At 39.8% G+C, this 26,789-nt stretch overlaps 1 protein-coding gene across 4 annotated transcripts in view; it reads left to right on the plus strand.

Moving 5' to 3' along the window:
- The first annotated feature begins 680 nt into the window (after positions 1 to 680).
- DYNC1I2 (dynein cytoplasmic 1 intermediate chain 2) overlaps positions 681 to 26,789 on the plus strand; it is a 1,851,236-nt gene continuing 1,825,127 nt past the window's right edge. For all 4 annotated transcript variants that reach the window (XM_044075529.1, XM_044075531.1, XM_044075530.1 and 1 more), the window contains exon 1: positions 681 to 797. The gene's annotated coding sequence lies outside the window, so the exon portion shown is untranslated. The remainder of the gene's footprint in view (positions 798 to 26,789) is intronic.

Here is a 26,789-nt window from a genome sequence, read left to right on the forward strand (position 1 = left end):
TAATAGAGTCATAGATTTCTTTTACTACAAAAGTATGTTACTTCGCGGTCTTCATCTTATTCTGTCAGCGTCTCAAGCATAGCAACCAACAAATCAGGGGCAGATCCAGAAATAATTACAGTCAGGGACATTATTAAATATTAGTACTATTAACCAGAGCCTTGACAGAATAAGAGAATGAGAATTAATATAGATTTTCTGGGAAAAAAAATAAGTTTATTGCTCTAATTAAGAGTGCAGTTCACCACCTTTTCTCTAAAGACATCGATTTTAGGAGGGATGAGGTCACAGTCACAGATAAAATTTTAGTCAAAAATCAGGGACGTCCCCCCAAAATCGGAGACAGTTGAGAGGTATTACTATTACTTATTTTTATTTAATTATTATTTATTGTTATTGAGAGTCAAATTACTAGTACTACTATGTTAAAAGTGACTCCGATTTTGTTGAGAACTCATCTGGTGCACGTTTGTAGTTAATTGTTGACATTTTTACATTAAAAACACGCAGTGCATTGGCTGTTATTATTATTATTACAGAAGTACGTGTTCCCAAATGGAAGAACGCTTTCCCAACATTGGACACTAGCAAACCCATCTTTCAACGTATCCACATCCATTATAAAGTTGTTTCGATATTATACAAGTAGTTTGGTCTTTCATGGATGCCGTAGAGTGACCTCATGCTTGCTGACGTGAGACGGAGGTAGCTGTAGAAACTGTAGCGGGTTTGACAGACAGGAATAGGAGTGTTTCTACTGTATTTAGTGGACTTGGATCAGGAATCAGTTTTTTGAGGTTAGTGTTTCATATAGTTGTTTGGTGATGCAGCTCAACATAAAGCATTACTAGGAGACCATTGAAGGTTTAACAAAGCTCAGTTGGAGATGATCTTTTAAAGGTTTTTCAGTTCAGCAGGCCGGCAGGCTCCAGTGCTTACATTTGGATGTAGAGCTGTTAAGTTTCTCATGGGCATTCTTTGTGTGATGAAAGTTTGGTCTTAGACTGTTGGGGAAAGTTATACCCATAGAAGTTGAACTGTCTTGTTACTGATGGCTCTGAGAAATCGTGCCATTAACTACTACAGTAATTGTATGTAGCCGGGTGTGGTCAATAAGATAATTGTAATGTGTGGTCCGAATGGCTACTGATGCGGGAACAAATCTACATAAATGCATTGTGCTTTTAATGCTTTGTCAGTAAATCGGACACCTTTATTAAAGGTAAATGACATAAAATATTATGCTTTGGATGTGACGTTATGGTCAGTTGTGTTGACACTTAAAATGAAGGACTGAACCTTGTCTTTATTAAAGGTAAATGACATAAAATGTTATGCTTTGGATGTGACGTTATGGTCAGTTGTGTTGACACTTAAAATGAAGGACTGAACCTTGTGAGGAATAACTTACAGCTCTGTTTCATCATTTAAATCACAATATTATTTTGTTGTCATAGCAGGAGACAGAACGTTAGCATACTTAAACAATAATTGATTTACAAATACCATGCTACTTATGGTTAATGCCCGAGAATAGTTGGCTGTAATTTAATGCTCGCTGTAGCTGAGTATTTGGATTTCTGCCTTACAGCTCCAGTGTTCATGTTTCAGATGTGACACCCATTGTCGATTTACGTGAAGTTTCCATGTTCCCTCTGCGTCTACATACATTTTCTCCAAGTACTCTGATTTCCCCTCCAGTACGTGATTGATGATTTTTCTCAGTACTTTGGGTTGACTTTCCTTTTGCGGCTCGGGTGCTGGTTTAAAAGAGATCCCTGTATAGAAATACTTACCAAATAATAATACATCTGAACAGTACAACGTTTAATGTGAGAGCAAAAAATCACAACGCTGTGCCTCTTTCCTGTACCTGAGAAGTATGATACATTCTAAACGTGAATATTAAGGAAGAAGTAAAGTAGATTACTTTTGCTGTTGTGTGCCATTACCTTATTTTTACACACCTTAGACTTACCTGTGTACAGTTGTCCAGACTTTCAGATGAGAGTATATGCTCATAGGTACTAAGCTAACTGCCCTTCCTGGTCATTTTAAGGCTAACCGATTTTTCCTGTTGTGCTTAAATTAACCTATCCTATTTTGTGTTAGATTGGTTTACCCATCCCATGGTTGATCTTTATATATTACCCCTAGTGAGTCTAACTGGGAGCATACCATAGATAATTTGAGAGGACCCATATGTGTGAGCTGAAGCATTTAGGAATTGCCTCCGTCCATTAGTTATAGATGGGGCAATCCTGGGATAAAATTTATAGTACCCATCCATAGATCCAAGATGCACTTGAATGTGGGCAGTGATGAGTTTTGTTTTACATGGATGGGGAGTCTGTTCTAGTTCAGTTGTATCCTCTGCAAGGTATACCTCTCCTTCCATTCCTTCCTGCTGGTGCTGAAGAAGAGGTTTAAATCTCTGGACCAAGTATTTCTGATGCCATTTGACTTGCTGATGTGCAGTAGGTCCATCAGCATTGTGTCAGAGGATGCCTTGTATGCCATACATAGATCATCTCTTAGTCTGTAAGATACTAGTTTTAGTCAGGGCTTTGCGTTGGTCCATGTTTAGGCATTGTATACTCTCCACTTGTTGCATATGTCTGGACAAATACATACACCAATGGAGAGATTATACTTAAAGATTGGTCTAATGAGGGCTGCGTAAAAGGGGGCAATGACATTTCTTGATCTAAACTCAATCCCTTTGTTTATAAGCTGTGCAATATAGAAGGATTTTCTTCTGACGGTGGACGTATTTTGTTTGAAAGTTGGGTCAGTGTCCACTTAACCCAGTTATTCAGGACTTATAAAATTAACTCATAGGGTCGTATTGTCAGTGTTGTAGTTTTACAGGGTAGACAACTGTCCAAAGGATACAGTAATGCATGTTTTAACATTTAGTTTCAGTCCGTCATTTTGGCAACAGTCATTTGGTTAGAATAAATCTTCCAGCAGGATGGCTAACTGTGGATTCAGTGACTGCTTGTAGCTTGCAGCAATCTTCAAATTTATTCAGTCAGAGCTCTCTGGGATTGGCTTTTAATTTACAGAAGTAAATGCAAAACAGGAGAGGTCTTTGCACTGAACACTGCGAGACTCCAGTGTTAACGGACTGCTTTGTGGAGGTAGCTTCCCCTGTTTTGATCGCCTGCGTCCTGTGTGCCAGTTGGCAGTCCAGCGGGTGATGTAGGAGTGTAATTCTCAGCTTGATTAGCTCCTATTTCTGAGTATGGAATTGTGTCAAAAGCTTTGGTCATGTTGAAGTATGTGATATGTACTATTTTACCTTTACCCATTGCTTTGGTGACCTAGCACCAAACAGAACCCACTCTGTAATCAGCCAATAGACAGACCCTCCCACTTTTATTGGGACTTAGGATTACAGGAACTCTTGACAGTATGTTGCATCACTCCACAAGCAGTCCGATAGTTGAATGAGGACCTGTCATTTTATGTGGGTAGCACCTTTCTTATTGAGAAAGACTTCTAAATCACTAATTATACCTCCTTACAACAAACCAATACCAAACTTTGGTTCAGTAGAGCTTCTTATTGCTTTTCTCAAAATAAACATTTATAAACAAATGTGTATTACTTTCCTTTCTATCTCTGCTGGTGACAGTATAGTTACACAATAAGATATCTTACATTGGATATCCGTAATATTTCCAGAAGAAAAAAATACTATTCAGTCATGTGAATGTTAACTGGTTGGGCATAAACTCCCCTACATCTAGCATGAACTTACATGGTTTCACACATCTAATCAAAAATGTAACCCAAACTCCTCTTCCAATAACTCACCACTCGAAACTTCAATACAATTCAACTCATTTTTAAAGGTGGTATAGCATGTCTAAACAAGGATTTCTCACTATCTAATCCCAACCCTGTCCAACAGTCACATATCATTACATCCTCTTTCACCTTCAGACCTCTGGCCGCATCCTGTACAAAATTGCTCTTAAACTTAAACCATGTTCTTCTTCAGCTGATGACCTTCCAAGTGAGTACTTAAAAATGGCAGCCAATATCATTGCCTTTCCCGCCTCAGTCCTTATAAATAGGTCAGTCCAGGAATCCTATATTCTCTCTCTGTCTCTCTGGAAAAAGTCACCCATTATCCCTCTGCACAAAGAGGAAATTCAACAGGCACTATTATCTTTAGACCTATAGCAATTTTATCTCCCCTCACCAAAGTACTTGAAAAATGTATTCAGAAATAATTGCTAGACTATCTCCTGCAGGATGAACTCCTATCCCCTACACAACATGGCTTCCGTCCTTTCTATAGTACTAGCATTGCCCTTCTAACCTATGTATAGATAACTGTCAGTAAAGCTAGAGATGATGGTAAACTAGTCTCTTCCTTATTTCTAGACTTGTCTAAAGCCTTCAACAGTTTGTCACAGCAAACTTCTACTTCAGATGTTCTAACTAGGTCTGTCTAAGACCACTTTTCTGTTGTTCAAAAGATACCTGTCCAACAGGTATCAGTCAGTAAAATGACACTCCACATTCTCTCCTTGCCTCCCAATCAGCACCGGTGTACCACAGAGCTCTGTCCTTGGTCCCCTCTCTCTAACATTTTCACCAACACCCTCTATACATCCACACAACAGACCACCCTAATAAATTTATACAGATGATTCCACTCTCCTTTGCACATCTGACAACATGATATACCTCCAAAAAAATTACTTGGGAAGCTTTAACAGCCACTGAAACATGTCTTCATTACTCAACAGCTCATGCTTAACCCAAAAAAGACCAAATTACTACTTTTTCCCCAAATCCTCTGTCATGAAAAAAACAAAATTTAAAGTCTTCTCTTTTGATATTACAACCACCAAAGTCGCTTCTCATAGCAAATTAATAGGGATTATAGTGGATGATAATCTTGCATTTAACTTGTATATACAAAATTGCATAAGAAAAATTTATCAAAAACTAGGGATGCTTTACATTGTCAGAAACTTTCTCACCAACACAACTAAAACTACACTTGCTTCTACATATCTTCCACTCCACACTTCTTTATGGCGCTGCCATCCTCACTAACCTCCAGGTTTCATAATAATTAAAACTCGAACAATGCTATAACAAAGTTGCTAAATTTGCAGCAAATACTCCTTTCAGAACCCAACACTGTATAGCACTGAAAAGCCTAAACTGGTTAGAATTGCCTCATCAACTAACATATACAGAGTTTCTTACCACCTATAAAATTATCCAGCATCCATCTGCCTGTCTAGCACTGGAAGCGGTTCTACATGACTGTGTTCCCAGTTGGCCATTGTGATCCAGTGACCAAAAACTCCTGTTCGTCTACAAACCTATCAAATCTGATGGGCATTGTCTGTAGTCATACAAGGTTTTAAGACCCAAAACTCCTTACCAGTATCCATCAGGTCAATACCCTCTCTTCAATCTTTCAAAACCACTCTGAAAATAATCTAAAATCTGGCCCTGTTCTTGCTTAAAACTAGAAAAAGCTACATCCCTAAATATGAGCAAGTACCTTTTCATTCCTTATAACTCCTTACTCTTCCTTCTTTACTTACTTTCTTACTTCTATCAAATGACTAATTTACCTTTAATTTCTATACGGTTTGTCTAACATTTCTCTAAATATTAAATGATTGTTATATAACTTGTAGCGATTCTTAACCAATGTTTCTATATTATGTCTAATTTATTGTAATTATTTAAACTGCAGATGTTCTTGTTTTATTTTTTAAGGTTGTAAAATTATCCTTAAAATGTTTTGTAAAAATTTCGAGCTTTTCTCCCTGAGCCACTGCTGAAAATGGACTTCTACCCAGTTGGACTTTCCAGGTAATCAAAGGTAATCAAATGTCAATCAATCAGTCAATAAATAAGGTAATACAAGATAATTATTTTTGCAGATTTAGGAAGCATTTTACTTTGATATCCACAAATGCATTTGTGTGCTACATAGAAAGCTGTTAAGTGAGTTGGAGACTGTAATTGTGACAAATTGCATGGTTTCTTAAATGAACGCCTAGTTTAATGGAAGATGGCAACAACTGCTGCATATTCATTGTACATTTAAACATTGGCAAATGCATTAGTATGTAACATTCATTTGCAGTAGGGTAGGCACTGAAACAAATTACACCGTAATTTGTGAAAGTTGGAAAGGAGATGTAAGACTTTGGAATTGAAAATGCCGAAAGTGCTAGATGGTGGTTGTGACAATAGGAGGTTCTGCCAGCACAACTAGCTGGAATTTTGTAAATAATTTATATGTCATTTGTAAATAGCAGACTGGTTTATACAAGATGCTTGTACTACAGTTGTATTAGATCTGTATGTCATACTGATTTGTGTAGATGTTTGTGTTTGTGTTTGAAATGTATCCACAGTATGCCCTACTGGAGAGAACAGAAATGTACATGCACCAAAAAAAAAAGTGGGGGGGGGGTTCACCTTGACTGGGAGGGTGGAAAAGGGAGCAAGCAAGCAGGTGTGTTTGAGGATATCCCTGAAGATGTCCTGATGGGGAACGATTTTGATAATGCCGTACCTTGTGTGCATGCAGCTACATGCAGTCAGGCTTGGAGACAGGCATGTGGGTCTGGTAGCCTGGGGGGACTCTTGGCACACTTGAAGCCAGGACTTGTGAGGTGGCTACTTCAGGGAGGGAGCTACCCTGTAGCATTGTGACTGAAGGTGAGCTACAGCTGCTGGTGGGTTCTGATGTTCCATTGGGCAGAGGTGAGTAGTAGTACCTAGGCTGACAGTGAGGCACCACTGTCAGAGAATACCAAACTTCCTGTGGAAGGTGAGTTGAGAAGGTTACAAAGAAACAGTTGGAACAAGTTCAGCTCTCAGACCCTACATGACGAGGCATGAGGGAGGTAGCTAGGGAGGTCCCTGATTGTCGAGGAGCAGGTGGTAGTGCCCATAACCTACCATCTGCCACTTCTAGCCATAGCCCATGACGTTACCTTTGCAGGTCATAGCGGCATAAAATGTACCAATAGACATATACATAACTTTTACTGGCATCAGATTGAAAGGGATGTAACAGAGTGCCAAAAAGTAGGCATGGTCAAAGTTCCTTTGTTGGCTTTGCCTGTGATTGAGGAGCCATTTCAGAGGGTAGCTATGGATATTGTGGGGCCTCTGAGTACCCCAGGTTCCACAGGGAAGAAGTATATCCTAGTGGTAGTAGATTATGCTACCAGATACACTGAAGCTGTGGCCCTGTCCTCCGTCGAGGCAGAAAAGGTGGCAGATGCTTTGTTAGAGATGTTCAGGAGGGTAGGTTTCCCAAGAGAAACACTGACTGACAGAGGTATGAATTTCATGTCAGACCTGCTGGCTTGTCTGTGGAAGCACTGTGGGGTGAAGCACCTAAAGACCACCCCCTAACTAATGGTCTTGTGGAGAGGTTAAACTTTACACTAAAGACAATGCTATGGGCATTTGCAGAGCAGTTTAAGAGAGAATGGGACAAATGTTTGCCCTATCTGCTGTTTTCTTACAGAGAAGTACCCCAGGAATCCACAGGTTTTCACCCTTTGAGTTGCTGTATAGGCATCAGATGAGGGGACCTCTAGATTTGATTTGTGAAGAGTGGGAGGACGAGTGTGAATCCCACAAGGAGTTTGTTGTGGCATATGTCCAAAACCTCAGGACAAGGCTCAGGGAACTAACGGGATTGGCCCAGGAGAACCTGGCAGAAGCCCAACAGCAGAAAAACGTCTGGTATGACAGGAATGCTCAAACCAGAGTGTATGCTGTGGGGCAGCAGGTTATGGTTCTCATTCCTGTCAGACAAAAAAAGCTGCAGGCAGCTTGGGAGGGACCCTTCAAAGTAGTAAGGAAGGTCAGTGATGTTACCTACATGGTAGAAATGCTAGGCAGGAGACAAGGGCAAAAATTGTACCATGTTAACACCATGAAACCTTACCATGATAGGGAGGGCCTGTTGCCAAGTCTTTGCAGTAGAAGGCATGAGGAGTCTGAGGGGTATCTAGCTACAGCAAGCCAGCCAGCAAAATCCCTGGTTACTACGGTGGAACCTAGGGTAACAGGCATATGATATGACATTGCGGCACTGTACTGGGGTTAGCAATGCCAAGGCAGCTGGGATCTCAAGACAAGGTATGTGGTAATGTATTTCCAGACAGGCTCATTCCTCTCAAGCAATGTTTCTCAAAGGGCACTTGAAAAACTAGCTTGAGTCTTCGGGGCGGGGGGGGGGGGATGACGAAATGAGGTACTGCCAGCACAGCTAGCTGGAATTTTGTAAATTAATTGATGGCATTTGTGAATATCAAACTGATTTATACAAGATGTTTGTGTTACATATGTATTACAACTGTATGTCTTGTGTGTATCAAACTGACTTGTGTAGACGTATGTGTTGAAAAGGTATTTGCAAAGTGCTTGCGTTTGAAATGTATCCACCGTGTGCCCTACTGGAGAGAAAAGAAATGTACATGCACTATTGAAACTGTTTAAATGTATATGTTTTAATGGAGGAAATTGGAAGGTTAACCTCAGTGCAGCAAACTTAAAATACATCTGAAATTAAATCACTTTACGGGCAAGGCCATAAAGATGCTATATCACATGTTGCAATGTAGCCAGAGACACAAAGTCTGTACTAGGAAGCTTTCTGAATTGTCTTTGGGGTGAAATAATTACTACTGTGGAAGTATGGAGGTATTACATTGTTTGTTTTATGACTTCTCACACCTGCTACAGATCTGAGCAAAAGCCCTTGTGTGAGTATTTTTACAGGTAGGTGCTACATCCTGCCAGCTTCCAGCAATTGGGATTTGCATGGGAACTAGAAGTTGGATAACCAGAAGTGATTTAATTCTACAAGCTATTCCAGAAGTAATATTTTAGTTATTATTTTGAGAAGTCTGTTAGTGAGACAGAGCATTCTGTATTCTGCCTTGGGCCTGACAACAAGAAGGATCATTCACCACATCATCTACTTTGCTGTATTAAGTAAGTAGGGAATAGTGTAATTCTCTTAGATTCACTCAGAAATATAGTGATGCATAGTTTAGATATTCTCTTTTTGTCTAAGCTTGTCCTTCACTGTTATTTTACATATTTCCTGTGATTTGAACTCTGATGGCGCTGTGAATATATACTTAATATTTTCTTGTCCTTTTATTAAGGGCCTTAAAGTAGCTGGTGAGGGGTTCTGGTGGCAGTGATAACTACCTTATAGTCTTATTGCCTGGGCAAAAGGGAGCGTAGGTAGTAAACCTGTGCCAGCCTTTCCCAGGTGTGTGTGTATATATACACATACACACGTGTGTATGTATGTATGTACATATATAATATATATATATATATATATATATATATATAATGTGTATATATAGGTAATGTTTATATGTATGCATGTTTGTGCTTCTGTATATGTGTGTGTGTGTGTATATGTATGTGTGTGTATATATATATATATATATATATATATATATATATATATATGTATATATATATATATATATATATATATATATGTATGTATATATATATATAATATATACACACACACAGATTAATGTAAACATTACAAATATATATATATATACAGTGTTTATATTCTTTGTGTGTGTGTATGTATGTATACACTGTGTATATATATATATATATATATATATATATATATATATATGTATGTGTGTGTATATATATATATATATATATATATATATATATATATATATATATATATATACCAAAAATATCCCTTGTTGGAAAGCAGCAGGAAGCACGTTGTTATTAAAAGCAAATAACGAACTTAATTGTAATAAAATAAAATTAAAATAAGTCCTTTAATACAATAAAACAAAACATAAATTATTTCGTAAGCGCTTTCACGGAACCTATTGTCTGCTTCATCAGACGTTAAAACATTTCAAACAATCCTTTCTTTTTATACGTTCCACTGTTTGTTAATTACCTTAATCAATTCAACTAAAACAATTAGTGTTTAAAGATATATAAACACTATATAAACACTATATTCCTGTTGTACATTCTTAATCTCTGTTGAGATATAAAATATGAATATATAACATATTACAATTATATTAAATGATAATAAAATACTGCAATCTAACACATATTAACTATCTAAAATGTGACTATAAGTTTAGAAATACAAGTCCATGTTATGTTCATATAATTAACCAAATATATGACCTTATAGACCATGTGCATACATACTGGAATAGTAGCAATGAATCTAATAAATTTAACAAAAATTGATAAATAATAATGAATATATATATATATATATATATATATATATGTACAAAATAATAATTAATATTTATATAAAATAATATATGTATAGTTCATCTATATCCTCTTGCTTTCAAAATAGATTTAAGGGATATAGCATCATTCAATCCTCTGCCTCTGTATGCTATCTATCTGCTATCTAAAATATAACTAAGTTAAAAATACAAGTCCATGTTGTGTTCATATGTTTAGCCAAATATATAACATTATAGAACATGTGCATACATGCTGGAATAGTAGCAATAAATCTAATAAATTTAACAAAAGCTAATAAATAATATTAATATTTTTATATATATATATATATATATATATATATATATATACATACACAAAATAACTGATATTTATGTAACTATGCATATATAGTTCATCTATATCCTCTTGCTTTCAAAATAGGTTTAAGGGATATAGCATCATTCAATCCTCTGCCTCTGTGTGCTGCTAACCTAAAGATCCATTTTAATTCTGCACTCTCAGTTTCATTAACAATGTCTCCATTCCGTATATTATCATATTGAATGTGCAATATCTGGAAGAGAAAAGTATGTTGATGTCCAAACCTCTTAACATGTTTAGCTATGGCATTATTTTCTTCCTGCCTTTGAATGCTATAATTATGGTCCCTTATACGTTCTTTCAAAGTTCTGTTTGTTTTGCCTACATAAAAGCAGAAACAGAGGGTGCAGTGAGCAACATACACAACATTTTTGGTATCCCTTAAATCTATTTTGAAAGCAAGAGGATATAGATGAACTATACATATATTATTTTATAGAAATATTAGTTATTATTTTGTACGTATATATATATTCATTATTATTTATCAGTTTTTGTTAAATTTATTAGATTCATTGCTACTATTCCAGTATGTATGCACATGTTCTATAAGGTCATATATCTGGTTAATTACATGAACACCACATGGACATGTATTTCTAAACTTATAGTCACATTTTAGATAGTTAATATATGGTAGATTGCAGTATTTTATTATCGTTTAATATAATTAATTGTAATATGTTATATATTCATATTGTATATCTCAACAGAGATTAAGAATGTACAACAGGAATATAGTGTTTATATAGTGTTTATATATCTTGAAACACTAATTGTATTAGATGAATTGATTAAGGTAATTAACAAACAGTGTAACGTATAAAAAGAAAGGATTGTTTGAAATGTTTTAACGTCTGATGAAGCGGACAATAGGTTCCATGAAAGCGCTTATGAAATAATTTATGTTTTGTTTTATTATATTAAAGGACTTATTTTAATTTTATTTTATTACGATTCAGTTCGTTATTTGCTTTTAATAACAACGTGCTTTCTGCTGCTTTCCAACAAGGGATATTTTTGGAATTAATTGGGACTTTGCCTCGTGGTTGTTTATATGTATATATATATATAATATATATATATATATATATATATATATATATATATATATGTATGTATGTGTGTGTGTGTGGATGGATAGGTATGTGTATTTATAAGAGAATTGACCAGCACTCTGGTGTGCTAAAAACAAACTTTTATTCCCTTGTGCAGTTGGAAAAACAAGATAAACTGGTTTCATTTATAAAAGCTTTTGTCAGTATCTCTATTCCTCACAATATTTTTGGTTTGGTGTGTATATAGACACCCCCCCCACATACATACGTAATTTTTGGCACTATAAGACAGGTATACTCACCCCTATGCCTGAAAAGGTGTGTGCTAATTTGCAGACTTCCCTTGATATTGCTCCTGATTCTTTACTGTGGCATCAGGAGCTAATGGATAAAAAAAGACAGACATTAGTATGATGTAGTCCAAACTGGCAGGGTTACAGTATCAGTTAAAAGGAAAAAAATTCCTTTCACTACATCACCATAGTGCTCTCATCGATCTATTCATTCCATTGGTAATGTCTGGATGGCATCTGTTATAATCATTGTAGTGGTGCCTGCAGTGCTTGTCAGCCCATGGGATGCCGGTAGCCCCAGTCATTGCTCTGATGAGAGAGTGCCAGCCATCAACCTTATACTGTGGGCCAGTAAACCGTCCTGGTGGCGCATACAAAGCAGATAGAGATTGGTCTCTTGGACACACTACTGGTGCACCCTGCAAAACTATCAGTGCCCTCAGAAGCAGTAGTCATTAAGAATAGAGAATCATGGATGGTATCCATTATTCATGCCTGTTTCCAGTTGTGAGATTTGTCGTGCAACTCAGCAATGTCAGTTTGTAGGTTGATAATGGATCATACCAGTTTTGGATTCATGTAGTACAGGATTTCAGGTGTGAAACTTGGAAACCAAATTGGAGCTGCATGGTGCATACTTTGGTGGCGATGCTACTTGTACTTCAATGCTCCAAATTACTACAGCACTCAACTTTCCTCTCTTGTCTAGAGGAAACCAGTTTTTAGTACTTAATAGACATGCCTGGATAGGTGCTTATTTAAGGGTCAGCTCCCGGTGATTTCTCCTGTCTACCTGATGAATTTGGGCATCTTGGGGCAATGCAGCAATTGCCTCATGTACACAGACAACCCTCTCCTCCTACCACCCAACACTACAGCTTGTGAGAGATGCACTTATATAGCCAAACTGCAAGCAAAGTTCTCTTCACCCAAGACTGGACTAGACAGTCAAGAGGAGAAGGTAAACACTTGCACCGCACCACACCACACCACACCACACTCATCACATAATCGCTCAAAACCTACACCACCAAAACACACACATAGAAACACAAAACACACACCTACATTTGCGGAGGCTCTCAATGAAAACCTGCCCAAGCATCAAGGACCTCCAAAGCAGAAATGCAAGCAAACTCCACCCGCCAACACAACCCAAATAACACATAGCCCACAAACTCAGTGTGCCACTCAACCACAACCCATAAGGCATAACAGCGTACCCAACACTCTAGTCATTGGTAACTGTATAGTCAGGCACACTGATGTTCCACTCACCAGGCTAAACAAGGAGAAAGGTACTGTCAGCTGCCTGTCAGGTTCCAGGATCCGCCACATAACGCACGCACTCAGGTCACTCCACAACAAGTACAAATATGACACTGTCATTGTCCATGTTGGTGTGAATGACCTGAGACGTACCTCCCTGGACTACATGAAAAGAGACATGGAGGAGCTCTCTGATCTTGTAGCCCAGGCAGGTATGACCCTAGCCCTGAGTAGCATCCTGCCATCACCCAGAATGATACCACAGTACAAGGACAAAATGATTTCAACAATTGGCTAAGCTTCTGGTGTCATTCTAAGGGGATCCAGTATTTGTCTGCCTGGGACGACATGATCGACAGACCACGATGCTTTGCCAGAGATGGCCTGCACGTGTTGCCCTTGGGATTCCGGATACTGGCTAAGGCTCTTGCTACCCCTATAGTGCCTTTTTAGGCAAGGTTCAATTGATTAATTCACTACCGTAACCAGTACAAGTAAGCAAAATCTGAGGGTAATGCTACTCAATGCTAGAAGTCTAAACCTCAAAATGCACTCTCTCGAGACACTCCTTAAAATGGAGAACATTGACATCTGTGCAGTGACAGAGACCTGGTTCAAAGCTCCAGAGAGCACCCCTACATTACCAGGCTATAATTCATACCACACTTATCGACCACCTAACCCAGAACGAAGTGCTAAAGGTGGAGGCGTGTCCATATTCATTAAGGATATCCACACCTCCAGGCTAGTTGCACAACATAATGCATCTTAGATTATCCAAGTGCAACTAACTCTGGGCAAGACCGCAATCCAAATTGTAGCTTGCTACAGACCCCCCACCATGCCCCAGGATTCCCACTCCTCATTTCTTGATACCCTGGAAAGTATTAGGGTACAACACAACACCCTAATAATGGGCGATTTCAACTACCCCACCATTAACTGGGAAAACTACTCGTGTACCAACTCTTTTGCTTAACATTTTCTGGAATTCATAAATTCTAATGCCTTGGATCAAATTATTCACACCCCCACCAGGGGCAGCAGTATCCTAGACCTGGTCATTACTAACATGGGCAACCAATGTTCCACACCAGAGGTCAATTCCTCATTGGTCAGATCCGACAACAAGCTAATCACCCTAGACATCCACATCCCGTCCCCACCCCCAGTTGGGGAAACTACCGTAAAAAACTTCTCCAAAGCCAACTTCACAAAGACAGAAGTGGCAAACGTCATGACACCCATGCAGACGGACAATAGAGGTATGACTGCTGAATCCTACACAAATGCACTTTATAAGCACTTACACGAGTGCATGGATCATGCTATCCTTAATAGAACCAAGATGCTATCCTCCAAAAAAATGAAGCCACTCTGGTGGTCCTTTGCCATAAACAAACTCTACAACAGAAGAAAGAAACTGTTGCAAAAAAGAGTAAAATCCCATGACTGGAGGAACTCACTGGTCAACCTCAGTAAGAAGCTGAGATCCCTCATAAAATCCTCCAAAGCTAGTTACGAAAACAAAATTGCCACTGACTCTAAAGAGAACCACAAAGCATTCTATAGCTATGTCAAGAATGTCAATGGCAACACTCAGATCTGCTCTGAGTTACAGTACAATGGCACTAAATATACAGAACCAACTGATATTGCCAACATCCTGGCAGATAGGTTCAGTGCTAACTTTACCTCCCCTTTCACCCCCTAGAGGGCCCATCTCTATACTGGAAGAATGCAAAGTTCCTGTAATCACGGCTGCACAGGTAAAAAAACACACTCTCCAAAGCCAAGAACACAGCATCCATGGGACCTGACAATATCCCAGGCTGCGTTCTACATGAACTACAGAATGAACTGGCACCCTACCTAAGTACCATGTTCGATCATAGCCTCACCTCAGGCTTTGTGCCCACTGAATGGCGCACCGCGACAGTTATCCCACTCCACAAAGGGAGAGCCATGACGGACCCCGGGAACTACATCCCCATTAGCCTGACGAGCCTGGTCTGCAAGGCCATGGAACATATCATCATGGAACTCATAAACAAAGACATTGGTAATCTCCACACTCTGGACCCTACCCAGTTCGGGTTTGTAAAAGGCAGATCATGTCTGCTAAACCTGATTGACTTTGAAGCAATCACCAAAGCCATAGATGAGGATAAGGTGGTTCACACAGCTTATTTAGATCTCGCCAAGGCTTTCGACACCATCCCCCACTCTGGAATTATAGATAAGCTCACTAAACTAGGTATAAATCCCTATGTCACAAGATGGGTTGCCAACTGGCTCATGGACAGAACCCACACTGTGAAAGTAGCAGACTCCAAATCTGACTTCAGACCAGTGACAAGTGGAGTACAAAAGGTTCAGTCCTGGGTCCTCTCCTGTTTGGTATCTTCTTCTCTGAAGTACAGGCTAACACAGAAGATCTTTGGCTAACAAAGTTTGCAGATGACTGCAAACTAGGAGCCATAATCGAAACTCCTAACGATGTGGACATACTACAAAAGGGCCTCACTGAAACAGATGCCTGGTGTCAAACCTATGGCCTGAAGCTCAATGCCAAAAAGTGTATTGTCATCCCCTTTGGTAAAATCTCTGTACCCATGAACTACCACATAGCTGGTAGTCTACTTAATGCCGAAAATGTGATACGAGACCTTTGGACACAGGTGGGCAGTAGTCTCTCTTTTGATAATCACATCGCCACAGTGGTCAGGAAATCCTTCTACGTGGCTCATCCAGAAAAAAAGAGGTCATTGTTCCCCTCTACTCATCACTCATTAGACCCATTATAGAGTACAACGCCCCTTTTGGTATGTACCTCACAAGACATCTACAACAACTGGAAAGGCCACAGAAATACCTCACAAAGAGGATTACGGGCCTCAAACAGATGCCCTACGCAGACCATCTCAAACAACTCCAGCTTTACTCTGTCGCATATCGCCTACTCAGAGGCGCTCTCTTCCTAACATACAAAGCTATGTCAAACCCAGAGCTGTTGGGCATGCTCCACTTAAAGAAATCCCAATCCTTCAAGCTACACGCTGTAGGGACCTAAATCTTGTCACCACAGTAAACAGAACATGCTGGACGGATAGATTCCTATCGCCAGGACTTCCCATACTCCGGAACAGACTACCCATCTATGTCAAACAGAGCTCCTCATTAGCACTCTTCAAGAAAAATTTTGATGATTGGATGGGAAATAGGAGATTCACCCCAGGGATCACTTCTGTGGCTCTGCTCGACAGGGGCACAGGAAAATAATTTTCTTGGGTGGCGAAAACCAGGGTACCTTTTTGGCTAGGCTTATATAGGCTCTAGGGCTAATAACCTAATACCTACCTATGTATGAACCTATGCAACTTCAAGCCTCATAGGTTGAGGGCTGAAATTGCATGGAAGCCCCCAGCATTTTTCACATTCCCAGGTATGTGCAGTGTGCCTTGTACATGTACAGAAATGTGCACAACACTTTATGTAGAATCTTTCTCAAGGTTGTGCTCATTGGCTCAATGGTTCCCATTCAGAAGCAGTGTCATCATTTTCATAATCATCTGGCCTAGAGCCCAGGATCTGCATGACTTGAACTCTGGTTGGTGCACAGGTGTTCTTAAAAGGGAGTACTGTGATGTGCTTAATTCCAGCTTGCTTAAAGTATATGCACTTGCAGCTATGGTTACATCAGTGTTTATTACTGCAAATGCATGCTAGAGGGGAGTTATGGCAGTTGTGAGATTTTTGCTAAGGAGGAAAGAGTGGTAGCAGAGCCAAAGTAGGTGCTGTGCTCTAGAGATGTTATTGTTGTCCTTTGGCTTTTCCCGCTTAGGGGTCGCCACAGCGGAACTCTGGTCCGCTAATGATTGGCAGTAGATTTTCATGGTGCCGAGTTGCCAGCTCGACACCCAACCTTCAACAAAGGCACGCCCATTCACGCACATGGTTTAATACGAAATGTGTCCAGCACCAATTGTGCAGTGCAAGCCTTAAAGGAGGCAGGCCAGTCTTGAGATGGGACAGGATGGCACACATCTTGACAGGTGTATGGCATGTGTATACCACATATGGGTGGAATTAATGGGGGATACACTTTCATTAAGGTCACCTGCAGTTTGTAAGGGTGTGTGTGTGTGTGTGTGTGTGTGTGTGTGTGTGTGTGTGTGTGTGTAAATAACGGGTGAGTACACTTTCATTAAGGTCACCTGCAGTTTGTAAGGGTGTGTGTGTGTTATGTTTGTGTGTATGTGTGTGTTCACTGGTGATTGCAGTCCTTACAGTGCTGGAAGATTTATAGGTGGACTCTTATGTGTTGGATTAACACCAGTCAGTGGAATATACGGTCAAGGAGGTTTACACGAAGGTAATGAGGAAGCAAGAGCACTTGGTAGGTTCATGATTACACTGTTTTTATATACTCACAGCACTGTGCCTGGCAAGGTGAAATGGAAAAGCATGTTCTCCACAGAGAAAAAAGTGAAAAGGTGCTACTGCAGGCCCTCTGTCTCTGTGGCCAGTGGTTGTTCAGGCACGTGCATGGAAGGGTCTTGTAGCAGACTGTCTTTGGCCAGGAACACAGTTGTGAGCATACCAGACAGAGGGCTGCCAACATTACCTTAGCTGCTGAAAAAATGTTGTCTGCCTTTCACAGGAAGGTAGAGAGACAGGGTGGGGAGGGGTGTCGGTTGAGCAAATTTTAACAGTGACTAACAAATTTCTGATATCTGTCAGAGGAGAAGTTATCTCTTTACAGTACCACAATGTAATGCTAGACAGTGGAGCAGAGAAGCGGCACACCCAGGTGGGTGTTGTCAAGATGTTAATAATGTATGACTGCTTTCCATTGCTCCCCTACTCACTGCACATTTTACTGACACTGTATTTTGGGTACTATAGAATATCATAGTAGAACCTCCATGGGCACTTGTATGAGGTGAAGTATTATTCACTACTGTTGGTGAGCACTGTAGTATTAATTTTGCACTGGAAAAAGTATGTTAGAGGAGGTGAGTGTTATACTTTTGAGAGTTGCTGTGCTCACAGGTGAACCTCTGACTGGCACCAGCACCATGAATCTTCCACCACCTGATGTTGGAAGGGTATGTGACTTTAATGATAATGACCATGCTCAGGTGGCATGGTCACGGAGCGTAATGTGCATGTTGGACACAAGGACTTTGTCCACTAGTTTCCTTAGTCAGAGCATGAGCAGAGAATCTGTGCCTGTGGACACCCAAGAGACACGCACAGCGCACAGGGAAGACAGATTACTATGGACATGCACAGTCAGGGAAGTATGATGCTCCTGTGAGCCAGTCATCGGTGTCTGCCACAAGCCCTGTAGAATGGGTGCTGAACACAGGGGGATACATACTGCTGCTCCTCAGACATTGGTACCTCCCTCAACCTGAAGTAGCTGTGTCAATCACCGTGAACTAGTGTATGCACAGGGCCATTGTGGAGATGCAAGCTAGTACCACTACAGTGTTTTCCAAGTTGTTAAGGATGATGCAGGGTGTGAAGGATGACAGTTTGGATTAGATTTGGTCACTTACTGGTGCATGGAATGCCCTCCCATGCTGTTAGTCAGAAACCTTCCACATAGCCAGTCCACTTCTGCTTCCATGGGTGGTGACTGTCATGACTGTGGATGTTTCAAGTCCTGGTCACTCAGTACCAGCACTTCCACAGTAACATTGTTTGGGGAGGTGACTACACTCAGGAGACGTTTTCCCTGGGGGTTGTGCCAGTCATGGCAATGGTTCGACTGGTAATGGACAACATTCACAGTCATGCATCACACCTTCTTGCCAGGACAGTGGTAGTCTCCATGCAACTCAAAAGTCATTCTCATGGGTGGTGGCCTACTTGGGCTGCCCAGGTGTTTATCTTGCATGCCTTGGACCTGTTCAGTCAATTGACCTGCAGTGTTGCAACTACTACTAAGGCTGCCTTCCAACATACACATGCAAACACCCCACTACAATCCCCATAGCCACGTCAAATCAAACCACCAGTGTCAGTGGCCTGACACACACAACATTATACAGTAATCCCCTGCAGGCCCACATCTTACACACACTGCAGACAGAAAATTTCAGTTTTTACAACACTCCATTTCCCCATTTGTACAAATGGTGATACCTATGTCCTGCTCTTTTGTATTTTGCTACACTGGTTGCCTATGTTTGATGCACAGTGAGACCATCCTGTGCATGAGTAAACACAGTCTGGTATCACTTTCACTGTAGTTTATATGCTGTGCTATAGTCTGAAGCCATTGCCTGTTTGCCAGTGCCACTGCATAATGTACCCCCCTCCATCTACCATTATCATCCCCTGCTGCTGGGTCCTCCACTCACTCCTCATGTTGCTCAGCCTCCACTTCCTGGTGTTCTGTGAGCTTTATCACTTGCACTTGTTCCCCCCTTTCCATGCTCGAACTGCCTCCTAGTTATGATATTATGTAACACAGCACATCCTGAAAAGATTTCAGCACTTGCCAGAGTCATACTGAAGGGCACCAACTGATGCATCTAGACGTGTGTGTTCAGCAGACCAAACACATGCTTCACAGTGACTCTGGTTTGTGATGAGGCATCATTTTATATGTGGGCTGTCTCATTATGGGGATTTTTGATGGGTGTCATCAGCCAGGGTCCAGAGCATATTTGGCATTACCAGTAAGATGCCCCAGGGGGAAAGTCATCTCATTCTAAACCATTTGTAAAGGTCACGTGCCTGACATTCCTTCTTTCCAGGTCCCATGTGGGGCTTTAATTTCAATGTGGGTACAGTCTGTGGCCTCCCAGGACCTCAGAAAAGAGCTATGTAGTGCGTGGTGCTGGCTATGTTGTCTGTGGGAATGTGGAAACCCCATATGCTTCCCCACTTGCTGCATTTGTTGCTGAATGGTTACTGTAGCTAGTGTACGTAAAGCCCTACATACCACTGTGGCTGGTAGTGACAATAATAACCTGTTGCTTATACTCATTAACTATCTAGTTCTGCAGCAATTGCTAGCATACTACTTTGGTTCCCCAGCATGACCTAGAGGATTTAGCTGTGACCAACAACACTAGTATTACAGCATCATTGCTGAATCATTCTTCCATCTCATTTTTACCTTCTTTTCTATAGACAAAGCCCCTTATTTTAAGATTTGTTGCTCATTAGCATCACCTTATATAACCATCAGCAAATACTGTGAGCAGCTGTGCTGCTTGGCATTCACCACTTGCATGCACAACATTGTCTCTAAATCACAAACCTTGCTTGTGGACGCCCATTGTATAGAATTACCTACCTCAATGCAACTAGGTTTCTGAATGCCAGGGAAGGTCTAATCTTGTGAGTCATTTGCCAGTGACATTAATTTACTTCAACCATGTGGTATCTTAATGTCTAATAATTTATTGACAGATCTTACAATACTTTCTACTGTGCTGGTATTTTACTTTTGTTTTTCATTAATTATTATTGTTTACCAAGATGTACTCACTTGGGCTGTGCCTGTAAAAGGTAATTTTTAATCAGAGCACTACCCTGGTAAACAAACTTAAATAAAAGTTAATACCTATCACTGTTCTATGGTGTCGAATAAGGAAACATTTGAATGTATTTTGAAGGGAATGAACGTCTTCAAAAGGTTGTCAATCCTACCTCATGGTTTTTGAGGAAAAGAAAGCATCTAATCTTAACACTATTTTTGACAGCAGGATAACCACCTGGAATCAAGTTAAGGAAACCATGGAGAATACTAGCATTTTTGTTTTTGTGGTAGACAGTGTAGGATCATGGCAGTCTGAATATGGTAACTATTTTTATGGACAAAATCTGTTGAGTACAAAAGTAGGGTTTACTTGTCAAACTAAGAGTGTGGTGTAACCTACCTCATGTGTTTCTTGTCACTAAAACATTCAGGTCTTTAATATCTGGGGTAATGTAACATTTGACAGCTATTAAGTCAAGTGTTGAATACTTTGCACAAGTACAGCAGATAGTGCATAGCTTTCAGGTTTACTTTTTATTTTAGAATTACTAATTTAAATAGATTACAAGTGTATACTAGGATAACAACCACTAGGCCACTTAAAAGCCTAGCAGTGGAACTCAAATGTGTCCAACAAATTTGATTTATATTTGTTGTACAGGGGGTGATTTACTAACTGTCTCGTCAATCAGAGACATAGGAGCCAGACCAGGGACGAATTTCAGATTATTCATCCATTGGACCAAGTTGCGCTTAAATAGAGAGGGGTAGGAAGGAGACCTTTCTTCATTGCTTGAAAAAACATGAACGTATGTTGCAGATTAGGTTCAATGCCTGCACTTTTTCTGCATTAAACAAGAGCTTATGTTGGGTAATTTCTTAACGCTGTGTAATTTTGGAAAATTAGTTTTAAAAATGTTTCAGCAACTTTGTATAGTGGTTTGCCATAATTTTAATGCATCCCTGCTATTAGACTGACAAACAGCATTCAGGGCCACTGACATTTTTTGTGATGTCATGTTCTGTGTGCTTACTTAAAACAATTTCTTGTAGCAGTTGGGGTGGGATGAAGCCCTTATATTACAGACTAAATGGAAGCATCAATCTATATTAATAAAAATTGTAGTTATTGGATTTACTCCTACTGTGTTTTTTTTTTTTTTTCTTCGTTCTTTTAACCGACTATTATACAGGTATGGTCTTTTTAGATGGAAGTATGTTGGTGAATTTATTTATTTATTTTTTAAAGTAAATGTCCTGGTGAGGAGGAACAAAAGACAAGTATATCATGTACTCGAAGCAGTATTTTAACATCTTCGGGGTGGCTTTATAGTTTCCATTTTGTGTATCAGACTCTAGTTTGGAAACAAGTCTACATTTGGATATATGGTTCATATTAAACAAAAAAATCTGTTCCAGACAATGTATAGGAAAGACCGAACTGGTAGAAAATTGAAGCAGACTTTAATTTGTTATCACAGAATTGTAAATCAAAAGGTATGCAGTTGACATTATTTAAAATAGTAGCAGCCATTGAACTCTTGAGTTAATTATTTTAAGTTTGGAAGTATGTTGGATGAAATCCTGTTTGTGCAGATTGTAGGTTTTGTCTCGACTGGGAGAAAAAAAAAAGGATTACACTTGAAAAGTCATAACAGTTATATGTTCATTTGATGTGATTTTTTTTTTTTTTTTTTTTTTTTTTTTTGTTGTAAATGTTTTCAGTCTACGATGGCAACCACAAATGAATGAGTATTATTACCTCTGGTCAAGTTAAAGAGTAATAAACAGGTGTAGGTTCCTGACTTTGTATGTAATGTGTGTGTGTGTGTACACACACACACACACACACACATATCTATATATATATATATATATATATATATATATATATATATATATATATATATATATCTATATATCTATATATATATATATATATATCTATATATATCTATATATATATATATATATATATATATATATATCTAAATATATATATATATATATATATCTATATATATATATATATATATATCTATCTATGTATATATATATATATATATATCTATATATATATATATATATATATATATATATATATATATATATATATTTTGCTATGCTTGAAACGTGTACGGAGTCATTTGTATACCATGGGTAGATAGATGATGTATTAATTAGTTTTAAACTTGCAGGAGCTTCTGTCCTTTTCATAGAACAGTTGTAGTGTGCTAATACAGCCTCTGTTCAAGCTAATTATAGCTTTCGCTTTCATTTTTTATGCTCTTTGTCAGGTTTAACAGAAGACTTCTTTGTCTTCCAGTATTAGGCTTAATTCTCATCATATTCATATCCATGATGATTGTTGTTGTTTTTCTTTTGGCTTTTCCCAGTTATGGGTCGCCACAGTGGAACTCCAGTATGCTAATGATTGGCAGTCGATTTTTATGGTGCCGAGGTGGCAGCCCGACGCCCAACCTTCAACGAAGGCATGCCCATTCACGCATGTCTGCCGAATGCCACTTGACCACGGGGAGGACATGCACACTCCACACAGAAGGCGCTCTAGCTGAGAATCGAATGGGATAACCTCTTGCTGTGAGGCGACAACGCTACTGCTGCACCACCGCGGATTCATATTCATATCCATGATACAGATCATTAAATACTTCACTCTTTTTGTTTACTGATCCATTTATTGCAGCCTTATTTTTGAAGCTTGATCTAGATCTCCTTCTGCCCTCTGTTACCATATCTTGGCATATTTTCAGTGCCTGTCATAGTCTGTACTGTAGTTTGCTGAGGATCTGTAATAAGTATTTACTCTGCATGATGTTGATGACACAGTTGGCATAATGGTTAAGGTTTTCACTTGCTATGCATAAGGTAGAAGGTTCAGTCTGTACCCCCAGCTATTGCCTGTATAGAGTTTGCATGTTGTCTTTCTGGGGTTCCTCTGACCTCCCAAAACATGCTGAGTGTTTCCATGCCTAACTCGCTCAAGAATGGAATTATGGGCAAGCAGCACAGACTCTAGATGGTGCATAGAGGGGGAAGAGTTCTATAGTCCACCTGTGGTGCGCAGTATCGTTTAGACAGGAGAATACAGTTCAAAGACTTCATACTGTGTCAGGGCAAGCCACTGAATGCTGTAAAATTGGCTCTACATGATTTGGTCATGTTAATGTCGCCAAAGAAATGGGCATGGGGTATTTGCTGGTGATAAGTGGGTTGACAACCTGACCTGTGCCAGGTACCCATGTTAATAGTGGGAGGGGTCTGTGTGCCCCTGCTGTCCAGTATGTGCCCACCATAAAGACCAGCAGCCCTAGATCAGTAAGCTACTGGATAGTTGGTGTCCAGTTGCCCAGCTTGGGTTACCTGTTGAGTGAAAGCTAGATGTTAAAAAAATCAACCTGTCAAACATGAATTAGTGTCTGCTACACTCTGTGTGGGACCACTGGTAGGACGCAGCTTGGAAGTTGTTGACATGATGGAAAAGAGGAGTCTGTATATCCTTTGTAAACATGAGGCAAAATGGTGGGGCAGTACAACATATCCACTTGGCTTGGGATCCAGAGTATAATTGGGGTGGGGGGTAGGACAGACTAGAAATGGTGTTTGGAATTTTAGTGAGGTAGAGATTTCAGAAGACAGTGATGGTTGTAATCAGAATTAGTGACAGACTCATGGTAATCAGACTCCAGCGCAAGGGCAGGGTACCATTTATAATCTCCGCATATGGCCCGCAGCATGGTTGCAGTAGCAACAAAAATAGCGCATTTAGGCAGCGGTTGAAGGACCTACTAGATAAAACAGGACAACATTATAAGGGACCTGAATGCATATATCTGAATGGGATAGGATATGCAGACTGCTTGGTTGCATGTGGGTGGGGCAACAGGAATAAAGAAAAGGCCATTCTAGACGTCTTTCTGGCATGTTGTTTGGGGGCCAACACATGGTTCAGCAAGAGACAAATCACAAGATCATGTACAGGAATGGCCAAATGCAGTTCTGGTAGACTTCCTCTTTGTAAGGAAAGGGCATTGAAGTAGAATCGGAAATTGCAAAGTCATTTACGATGAACTGAAACAGTCTGCCCACAGCATAAGCTAGTTGTTGCCACAATCGGCTGCAAGCAGTGGCAAAGATGGAATTAAGGTCAACAGAATCTAGGCTGAATATCTGGACATTGACTGAAGAGAAAGTGGAAAAGTTCAGCATCTTATGATGAAGTAGTAGTAGTAGAGATTAAGAAGAATGGCAGCATCTCAATACAGTATGTGTAAGGACTATAAAACAAGTATGCAGCTGAGCAATTTATTACGGAAATAAGGTACGTAAGGAAAGCTGGTGGTAGAATGTAAAATTCTAGGAGGTCATCAAAAGAAAGGAGGAGTGCAGGCAAAATTGGGCACTCACAATGACTGACCAGGAGGAATACTTGTTGGCTAACAAAGAGCCTGAGGACAGTTGCAGTAGTGAAGAACAAGGTATCAAGAGACGCTCTTATCAGCTTCTGGAAAGTGGCTTAGTAAATGGCACCAAGAAACAATATCAGGTTGCAAAGCAAAGACAGAAATCTAAAGAAGATAGTCTTCAGACACCTTTCATAAGGGATGCCAGCAACAACCTGCTAACCAGTCCACAGGATATTAAAGGCAGGTGGAAAGGTACTTCAGCACCTTCTGAATGAAACAAATCCCACAGAAGCTGTACTGTACTACTCCTAATACAGTCTGTGAAGAAAGAAGAAGAGGATCCCTCCCTAGAAGAAGCAAGAACAGCAGTAAGGAAAATGAAGTCTGGAAAAGCAACAGGTTCAGATAAGATTACGGCAGATATGATCAAGATGTTGGGTGAGATAGCAGAGAAATGGCTCCTAAGGGTATTCATATGGAGAGAAGGGCGTATCTCAGATGACTGAAGAATAAGCATACTAGTGCCAGTATACAAGAACAAAGAGGGCATTCACAATTGTGGGCATTGTAGAGGTATCAAACTCTCTATTGTCACACTGCAAAAAAAGTTTTGGAAAGGGTGATTGATAGCTGAACACTCACAGTAGTAGAAAGTAAAATGGGAACTGAGCAGTTTGGATTCGAATCAGGGTGCATTATAACAGGCCCAATGTTTGCAGTGAGACATATAGTTCAGAAAAAGCAAGAGGTGAGGAAAGAGTCCAACTGGACATACCTTTTCATTTGCTTTCTCCAAGTCTAGGAATCAAGAAAGCTGATTTGAGCAGTCTTGCTGTGGTTCGAATTTCCAGCAGTGTTGGTAGAATTAGTGCAGACTGTGTGCAAGGACCCAATGACACAAGTATGAAGTGTTTGGACTCTCAGAGGGATTCCCAGTGTGAGTGGGTGTTATCTGGGTTCACCTCTGAGCCCACTGTTCTTATTGGCTATGGACTACATTAACAAATGGGTCGGAGGGACAAATCAGCAGAGTTACTCTATGTAGATGTGGCATTACAAGGATACTATGAACAAGAATGTCAGTAAAGGATGCGGGAATGGAATGCAGTACTGTAGACATTTGGGATGAAACTGAGTACAGGATAAGACAGTTATAATGACAGCAAATGGGGAGGGGGATCAGAAAAAGTTGAAAATTAAGATAGAAGGGAAAATGGTACAAGAGATTAACATCTTCAGTTAGCTGGGAGAGGTGGTTGAGGAGAAGGGAAATTTGAATGAGGAGGCCACAGCTAGAATCAGTGGGGCTGCAGCCAGATGACATACAGTATCAGGTGGTAGTGTGAGAGAGGAGTGCCAAACTTGAAAAGTAAGATGCACAAAACAGTGGGGTGTCCAGTATTACTGCATGGTACAGATATATGAGCAGTGAAGGCAGAACAGTTGAAGACGCTAGAGGTGATGGAGATGAATTGCCTGAGACTAGTGGTAGGATGCATACTGTGGGACAGACAAACAAATGAGAACATGAGAGCAGAAGCCCAAGTAGCTTTAATTGCATTGAGTCAAAGAG

This window comes from Protopterus annectens, chromosome 6.part1, assembly GCF_019279795.1.
Source record: "Protopterus annectens isolate FY-2018-M chromosome 6.part1, PAN1.0, whole genome shotgun sequence".
NCBI lineage: Eukaryota > Metazoa > Chordata > Ceratodontiformes > Protopteridae > Protopterus > Protopterus annectens.